Source organism: Nannospalax galili, unplaced genomic scaffold, assembly GCF_000622305.1.
Source record: "Nannospalax galili isolate Female #2095 unplaced genomic scaffold, S.galili_v1.0 scaffold269, whole genome shotgun sequence".
Taxonomy (NCBI): domain Eukaryota; kingdom Metazoa; phylum Chordata; class Mammalia; order Rodentia; family Spalacidae; genus Nannospalax; species Nannospalax galili.
In genome coordinates, this window is record NW_008359530.1 from 635,425 (window position 1) to 645,043 (window position 9,619).

At 42.0% G+C, this 9,619-nt stretch overlaps 1 pseudogene; it reads right to left on the bottom strand.

Annotated features, from left to right (window-relative positions):
- Positions 1-7,969: 7,969 nt before the first annotated feature.
- Positions 7,970-8,635, bottom strand: LOC103725902 (annotated as a pseudogene).
- Between the last annotated feature and the right edge of the window lie 984 nt (positions 8,636-9,619).

A 9,619-nucleotide genomic window follows, 5' to 3' on the forward strand; every position in this document is an offset into this window, starting at 1 on the left:
TCTTTTTGGGACAGGGTCTCCCTGTAGCCCCAGCTGTCCTGGAACTCACTATGTAGACCAGGCTGGCCTTGAACTCACAGAGATCCACCTGCCTCTGCCTCCCAAGTGATAAAATTTTTTTTACAAAAGCTTATCTCATCATGCTGGCTATTAGAGCAAATAAATCAATTTGGTTATTTCGGAATTCCTTGATGAATCGAATTAAACTACAATTGGAAGGTGGGAATCCCCTATGCAGATGTCTCGTTCATGACCAACAGACTGGAAACATAGACTAAAATAAATAAATAGCTTTGCAGACTGCCTGAGAGTGCCTGGATCTGACCTCCACATAGTAGTGAGCTTCCCAAAGAGCACCATCCCCATCCCCCTACATTGGGACCATGTGCAGCCCTTCCCACTGCTCCAGGGCTAAGCTTCTCTGCCTTTTAGTAGGGGCCCAGACCTTTGCAGACTGCCTGAGATTGCCTGGATCCGGCCTCCTTGTAGTGGTGAGTTTTCCAAATCACCCTGTACCCATTCCCCTTCATTGAGACCATCTGCACTCCACTGCTCCAGAACTTGACTTCTCAGGGCCCAGACCTTTATAGACTGCCTGAGAGCGCCTAAGTCATTCTACTCCCTAGCAAGCTTCCCAAATTGTGCTGTGACTGTTCACTAGTAGGGGCCCAGACCTTAGAAAGAAGCGAGAGTACCTGACTGGTGCCTGACTTGGGCCTCTGCAGGAGCTCCTGAGTAGATAGACTGAAGTCATCTTGTCCCTCCAATATAAAATCAAAAGAGAGAACCTGAAGCCTGGACCAACCAGCTTTATATACCCAACAAGAAAACAACGAAGGCATATCAATAATACAAACAGAATCAGATTTTAACTCAATAAAAGAAGGCTTGAGTTTCATACCAGAATCACAAACAAAAAGAAAGAAATTCACATACTAAAATCACAATGGAAAAATAATACTATGAAAAACCAAAATAATATGTTCCCACCAAACACTACCAGTCCTATAGAAGAGTTCTACAAGGAGAATGCCCTAGAGATAACTCAGAACACAGAATTTAAAAGAACAACCATAAATATGATCAAAGAATTCAACGAACTTAACACACAAATTAACAAATTAAAGAACTAAAAGAAGATAGTAAATGTGGGGCATGGTGGTGCATGCCTTTAATCCCAGCATTGGGAGGCAGAGGTGGGCAGATCTCCATGAGGTTGAGGCCAGCCTGATCTACATAGTAAGTTCCAGTCCAGCTGGGGCTACAGGGGGACCCTGTCTCAAAAAGACCAAAAAAAAAAAAAAAAAGAAGGAGGGGAAGGAGGAGGAGGAGGAGAAGGAGGAGGAGGAGGAGAAGGAGAAGGAGGAGAAGGAGAAGAAAAGAACTACCTTTGACTGAATTCACAAAAGAGATAGAAATATTGAAGAAAATAAATTCAGACTGAAATGAAGAAGGAAGTGGAAAACTCAATATGCCAATATGAGACAACAGGAGAAAAACCTCACCAACAGAATGAATGAAATGGAAAACAATATCAAGACTGAACGGTAAAGTTGAAGAACTGAACCACCTAAGCAAAGATTATTTAAAAAAAAAATTTTACACAGGAATGCAATATTCAGGAAATATGGGAAGCCATGAAAAAGATCAAATTTATGTATCATAGGCATAGAGAAAGGAAAAGAATTTCAGGTTGATGGTATTGACCAGATCTTAAACAGAATTGTAGAAGAAAATTTCCTGAAAATAAGGAAAGACATCCCCATACAAATACAAGAAGCATATAGAACACCAAATAGACAGGACCAGAAAAGAAACTCTGCATGGCATATCATAGTAAAAACACTAAATGTACAGAACAAAGAGAGAATACTGAAAGCTGCAAAAGAAAAACAAGTCACATATAAAGGAAAACCCATCAGGATTACAGCTGACTTACCAGTGCCACCTATGAAAGCCAGAAGAGCCTGGACCAAAGTATTCCCAGTTCTGAATGACCATAGATGCCAACCCAGAATACTTTACCCAACAAAAATATCTATTGTAGTTAAAGGGGCAAGAAAAATCTTCCACAACACAAATGGGCTGAAAGAATACACGTCCACAAAACCAGCCCTTCAGAAACTACCTGAAGCAATATAAAGAATGGAAAAAAGGAACAACTTACTAAGGGGTAACAGAAACTAAATGAAGGTATAATTGTGGAAACACAAAATTAGACAAGAATGCACCAATGATGGCAACCAATACACATTTTTCAATAACAACTTTAAATATCAATGGATTGAACTTCCCAATCAAAAGACACAGGCTAGTTGAATGAATTAAAAAACAAAATCCATCTTTTTGTTGCCTGCAAGAAACCCATCTCACCTTGAAGGACAGTATTCTAGTTTATTTCTTCATTGCTGTGACAAAAACACTCTGACCAATACCAACTTGGGGAGAAAAGGTTTTATTTGGTGTGCTAGATAGCTTTAGCTGTCAATTTGACACACTTGGGTAGAGGGACCCTCAGTTGGGGAATTGTCTCCATTATACTGGTCTGTAGCCATATCTGTGGAGTATTTTCTTGATTGTTGAGTGATGTAGGATGGCCTAGCCCATTGTGGGTGGTGCCACCCCTGGGCAGGTTGTTTTATGTTGTATAAGAAAGCAGGTTGAGCAGGGGCCAAGGGAGCAAGCCAGTACGCAGCATTCTTCCATGACCTGTGCTTCAGCTCTTGCCTCCAGGTTCCTGCCCTGAGTTCCTACCTTAGGCTCCCTCAGAGATTAACTGTGGGAGCCTAAGGTAGGCTCCCTCAGAGATGAACTGTGACCAGGAAGATGTAAGCTGAATAAACCCTTCCCTCTGGAGCCCCTGGGTTTTGTCCTTAGTATTGCAAGGGGAAAAAATGGAAAAGAAAGCTATGCTTATTAAATGAAAGACAATAAAAAAAGCAATATCTTTTTTTTTAATAAGTGCTTTACCTATGTGTATGTAAGTGCACCACATGAGGGCATCGGACCCCCTGGAACTGGAGTTAAGGATTGTTAGCTGCCATGTGGATGCTGGGAACCTCACCTGGGTCCTTTGCAAGAGCAGCCAGTGTTCTTAACCACTTAGTCATCTTGCCAACCCTGAAAAAGTAATGTTTTTTACAGCATTAAAAAGTATAGAAAAGTAGGGCTGGAGATGTAGCTTGTGGCTCATCCCTGTAATCCCAGCATTTGGGAGGTGGTGGCCAGAAGATCAGGAATTCAAGGCCAGCCTGGGCTGCATGGGATTCTGTCTCAAAAAAGGGAGAAAAAAACAAAAGAATGAAGTTGATCCAGGTGTCCTAATACCCAACAGGACATATTAGGGAGAAATGCAAGCTGCAGGGCTGGAATGGTGGCTCAGAGGTTAGGAATGTTTGCTGCTCTTCCAGAGGACCCAAGTTCAGTTCCTAGCTTCCTCATCAAGTGGCTCACAACCACCTGTAACTCCAGCTCTAGGGGATCCAATGCTTCTGGCCTCCACAGGCACCGGCATTCATATACATATACCTACATACAGAGACACACTCACATACACATAATTAAAATTAAATAAATCTTAAAGATAAGGGCTAATAAGCCTCTTTTAAAACATTTATTAAGGGGCTGGAGAGATGGCTCAGCAGTTAAGAACACTGGTTGTTCTTGCAGAAGACCCAGGTTTGAATCCCAGCACCCACATGGCAACTAACAACTGTCTGTAACTCCAGTCCCAGGGGATCCGACAGCCTCTTCTGACTCCATGGGCACTGCCGGACATGGGTGCACTTACCTACATGCAGGCAATACACACATACACATAAAATAAAAATAAATAAATAAATAATTTAAAACCACTATTGAAAATGCAAGTTGCAGAAAGAAATGAAGACCCCAATGTCATTTATGTTTTTTGAAAAGCTACTCACATAAAGCAGTGGTTCTGTGCTAGAAAAGGCCTCCAAAGAGAGCCTGTCAAGTGAACTACTTAGTATTGCCATAAATTCATAAAATTTTTGTGGGGAGGTTCAAGGGGGTGCACATGCACATGTGCATGTGGAAGCCAGAGGTCAGCCTTATATGTCATTCCTTAGGAGCCCTCTACCTTATTTGTTTGAGACAGAGTCTCTCTCTGGGATGTAGGACTCAAATATTAGGCTGGGCTGTCTGACCAGCAAGCTCCAGGGATCTACCTGTCTCTGCCTCTGAGCACTAGGAGTACAGGTGCACACCACCACAACCTAGCTTTTTTATATGAGTTCTGGAGATCAAATTCAGATCGTCATACTTGTGTGGCAGCCCCTAAAATAGTAATTTTGCATAAGAATGCAACAACATATTGTATACTTTGACATTAATAAAATGTATATACATACAAAAAAATTGAAAAACACACAGAAAATGTTTATTTATAAAGAAGTCGATAAAACAGCTAAAGAGCCAGCCCTCAGGAGCCCTCTTGCCTGTCATTTTGGAAAAGATCAAAGGTCTGCTCAAAGCACTCACAGCCTGCCCATCAGACCATCGATTGCCCTCCTGCCCACAAGGGATCCCTGCACTATTGACCCAGTAGAGCTCCTAGTCCAGGACTGGAGATGTGGTGTGGCTGGTAGAGTACTGACCTAGCACATTATAGAGCTCTGAGTTCCATCCCCAGTATGGCACAGACCGGGCATGGTGGCGACGGCAGTGGTAGTGGTGGTGGTGGTAGTGGAGGTGGTGGTGGTGGTGGTGGTGGTGGTGGTGGTGGTGCATGTCTGTAATCCCAGTACTCAGAAATTCAAGGTCACCCTTGACTACATAGAACTCCCAATCTAAACAGCACCTTGAATCTATGAAGGACAGGGAGCCCACCCACCATCTGGAGCTTGAAACATACTGACAACGTTCTGGATTTCCCCTGGGCAACTTCAATGCTTTTTTTAAAAAATACTTGTTGCTTTATTATTTGATTAGCTACTAGTAAGCTCTCCTTAGATCTTTAGACATTACAGCAAGTTGTCATGATCTTAAGACATATATGTATATACATATATACGCATCTTTTTTCAAGTAAAGAAACATTTAAAAAAAGAAACGTTTAACAGATGTAAACTATTTTTAATATTTTATTTATTATTTTTATTTTATGTGTATTCATGTATTTCCTGCATGTAGGTAAGTGTACCCGCATCATGCAATGCCCTCAGAGGTCAGAAGAGGCTGTCGGATCCCCTGGGACTGGAGTTACAGACAGTTGTTAGCTGCCATGTGGGTGCTGGGATTCAAACCTGGGTCTTCCACAGGAACAACCAGTGTTCTTAACCGCTGAGCCATCTCTCCAGCCCCAGATGTAAACTGTTTATTGAATATTTGCCACTAAATATGGTTAAATACATTATCTTGCAGCATATCGCTTTCAAGTTAAAATGTCAGAAACAAACACCAATATTTATAATTTTTCTTTTAAAGGAATGTTATAATGACACATTAAGGTGTAAATTCTTTTGGCTTATAATTCCTTATTTTATTTTTATTTTTTGTCTTTTTGAGTCTCCCCATAGCCCCAGCTGGCCTGAAATTCACTATGTAGACCAGGCTGGCCTCGAACTCAGAGAGATCCACCTGCCTCTGCCTCCCAAGTGCTGGGATTAAAGGCAGGCACCATCACACCTGGCTTTTGGCTTGTAATTCTTTTTTTTTTTTTCTTTTAATAATTTTTACTGAATTTTTGTGTATTTCATACATAAAATCATCTTTATACACCCTTCCCCCTTCTCCTTTGGCACCTTCCCATAGCCTCCCCCCGACTGGAGTTCATATATTCTGTCATTTGTATTAAGGCCTATTATGTAAAGTTAGTGTCCTGAGATGTCAAGTTCATCTACCAGGGTTTAGTCAGCCTATCTAGAGCCTCTCTCTTCAAGAAGACCTGCTCTTCTTCACCCAACAGTAATCAGCTGCCGATAATTCTTCGACCAAGATTGGGGCTTGCTGTTCATTTCCACAGTTCTGTGCTGGGTTTTTGTCGGCCTAAGTTTGCGTGGGTCTTGTGCATGCTGACACCGTTACTACAGGTTTGTATGAGAAAGGTCCCTGGCGCCTGTAGGACCATTTCTATATGGTCATGCACCTCCTCCCTGGCTCTTAACCACAATCTTTCTGTTCCCTCTTCCAAAATGGTCCCTGAGCCCTGGGTAGGTGGACCTCAATATAGAAGACCTGTCCAAGGACCCACACTCTGCTGACTTTTATTCTCTGGATTTTGGCCATTTGTGGCCTTTTGTGTGCCTGGCCCTCTGTTGCATGAGGGAGCGTCATTGATGAATATGAAAGATGTATTAGTGTTCTCTTCATCCCTGTTCTATGTTTCATGAGTCTTAAGAGTAGAGGTTGTGCTGGGCGTGGTGGCACACACCTTTAATCCCAGCACTTGGGAGGCAGAGACAGGCAGATCTCTGTGAGTTCAAGGCCAGCCTGGTTTGCATGGTGAGTTCCAGGACAGCTGGGGCTACAGGGAGACCCTGTCTCAAAAAGACCGAAAAAAAAAAAAAAAAAAAAAAAGAGTAGAGGTTGCATCCTAAATGTGTCACTTAGGCTTGAGCAATTTACAGACAATTTCTGTGTGTGACCAGTGGTGTAACTCTGTAATAATCTCTGCCTGTTAAAAAATAAGCTACTTTGATTGGTGGTGACTGGGATACTTGTCTATAAATTTAAGGATCCATATTGTGCATATAGTAAGAAATTACATTTGTCTAGGGATATGAGAGCCTTGGGTTCTCTCTAAGATCTATGACCTCTCCAGCTATGTGTATTTGGCTAGGTTTACAGTACCACCCATGAGTTTCCTCCCATTGAGTAGGCTTTAAGTCCAATTAGGTAGCTGATAAATATAAATATGCCACTACTGCACCAATGTCATTTGCTGTGCTGGTCACTGATGTGGTTTTTAGGCCTTGAAGCTAGAGTTGGACCATCGATTGATGTACCAGCTTGTATAGTATCTCCAAAGCTATGAGAGCTAGCCTTCAGGGGAGGTGGCTTCCAGATCAGTTCCAGCTCCATTGCTCCAAATCCTGTGTCCAAAGTATGTCTTGTCTTCAGCAATAGGGTCTTGCCATCAAGGTCTGGGAGGTAATCAAGGACTGTGGCAATAGCCTGTGTAATTTTGGGAGTCTCTTGGACAACCCTGGCCAACAACTCAAAAGAAGGTTTCTCCTGTCTGGCACTGTTCCTTATGTTATGTAGTCTTCAGCTATACTAACAGATTCATGTAGGGATATTGTATGTGTAATTTTTCAGTAGGTTTTTTGGACTAATACAATTCCCTCTGGTTTTTTTATACTAACTAGGCACTATTTATGTTTCCTCTTTTTCTCCCTGTCTTATCCTCTCTCCCCGCCCTTCAGTTTACAATTCTTTTTTTTTCTTTTTTCTTTTTTTTTTTTGTCTTTTTGAGACAGGGTCTCCCTGTATCCCCAGCTGGCCTGGAACTCACTAGGTAGACCAGGCTGGTTCGAACTCACTAAGATCCTCCTGCCTCTGCCTCCCAAGTGCTGGGATTAAAGGCGTGTGCCACCACACCAGGCCTTCAGTTTATAATTCTTAAAAGAACAATAGCAGCCGGGCGTGGTGGTACACGCCTTTAATCCCAGCACTCGGGAGGCAGAGGCAGGCGATCTCTGTGAGTTCAAGGCCAGCCTGGTCTACATAGTGAGTTCCAGGCCAGCTGGGGCTACAGGGAGACCCTGTCTCAAAAAGACAAAAACAAAAAAGAACAATAGCAAAAGTGATGCAAAGTCTTCAGTGTGATGTTATGATTAAGCTCCATTTTACAAAAATATGGTGTAAGACGGCAATTATCCCATTCCACATCCTGGATTGGCTCTTTCAGGAGGGACTGATAATTTATACAGTCAACTTTAAAATTTACAGATAAAAGCAGGTCAATACTGCCATTAAGAAGTACATTTCTTAATATATACAACTTTCAGGCCACAGTTTTGAAGGTGAAGTTGTTTTGATGAATTAGTCTGTTGGCATTTATGAACACATTTATTGCCTTGCCATCTTTAAAATACGTTTTCAGAGTATCACTGAAACTTTTGGAATACTTTAAAAATTCTTTCTTTTGGTGTTCAAGTGCCCTGCTTCTGGTATTGATATTTCTTGAAGACATTATTCACTGTATCAAGTAGTTCTTTTATTGCACTAGCTTTATCCTTGATTGCCTGTAGAAACCTCACTCTGTCACTGATCTCATCTTGGATCTTACTGAGAATCTGTTTAAGTGCTTGTGCCTTTTCATTAGGTCCTGGAATTCTGGCTCTGGTCTTTCAGTCATGTACTCTTCTACGTCATCAGCTGCTATATGAAGAAGGGTCTCTGTGACGTTAACGTCTGTACTTTTTTCTCTAGAATTTTCATAATGATGTCCTGTGAGACCTGTATTTTTCTTTTCAGCCTTAATGAAAGTGGCTCAGGGTGTGAGTTGCAGACAAATTTACTCATTCTAGCTCATTAAACACAGGATACATGACTGCATAGAGGGGCATAGAAACCATGGAAGTGCTCTCAGCTTCATTCTTCATTTCTTCCATTGTCATCCTCATACAAAAGCCAACTACAGTAGAAAAGCAGTGCTAAAATGCAGAGGTATCTTCATTCACTGCAGTATTTCTTCCCTTTCTTGTGTGCAATAAAGAATGGTGCACACAAGGGGCAGGGCCGCCCTCCCGGGGCACCGAGCAGACTCACTCCCTGAAAGGGGTCAGATTTGTTTGCTTATTTGTTTGTTTGTTTGTTTATAGCCTTTCTTTCTCTCAGCTCCTCCTCGTTAGTTCAAAGACAGTGCAGAGGCCAAGTCTCACAAAACACTCCCGTTTGCAAGCCAGTGACCGCCCTGCTCCTGAGACCCAGACTTTGAGGAGGTACTTTGAGGAATAATATCTGAGAGATTGGAAAGAGACTGTAATCCTGTCTGAACTGGAGTTTATTGGTATAACAGAATTCCAAAGAAATTATATAAATACAGCTACAGAAAATTTACATTGTGAGAGTAGAATCATGCAAGGAAGGACTAGAACACAAACAGACAAGCAAACAAAGCAGAAGCTGATGCTCTTTGCCCGTGTGAAGGTGTTATTAACTCAGGAGGAATCCTTGACCCTTAAAGTAGAAAAAGCAATAGAAGCATTGGTGAGAAGTGTACTTTCTCAGTCCTTATTATATCCTGTAATGCTGGGATCGCTAAGCTACAACAACTGTATGGGTCCTAGATACCCATATATCATAAGATATGTCTACTGATATAGGGATGTGATGAACGTAGCTTGCCCTCTACGGGCTTGTGTGCTGGAAGCTTGGAACCTATCATGACATTAAGAGGTGGAACTAGAGGGGAAATTTAGGTAATGAGGCACCCCTCCCAGAAGAGATTAATACCTACCTCTTCAGGGTGTGTTTGGCCTCGTGGGACTAGATTACTTACCTCTTATTACTGACCTCTTCTGCTCTTACACGTTCTCACCTTGCAATTCCATTCATGACTTATGATATCTTCAGCAGATGTGGCTGCTCAAGCTTGGATATTATGACTTCCAAAGTCTTGAGGCAAAATGAACTTCTTTTGCTTGCAAAA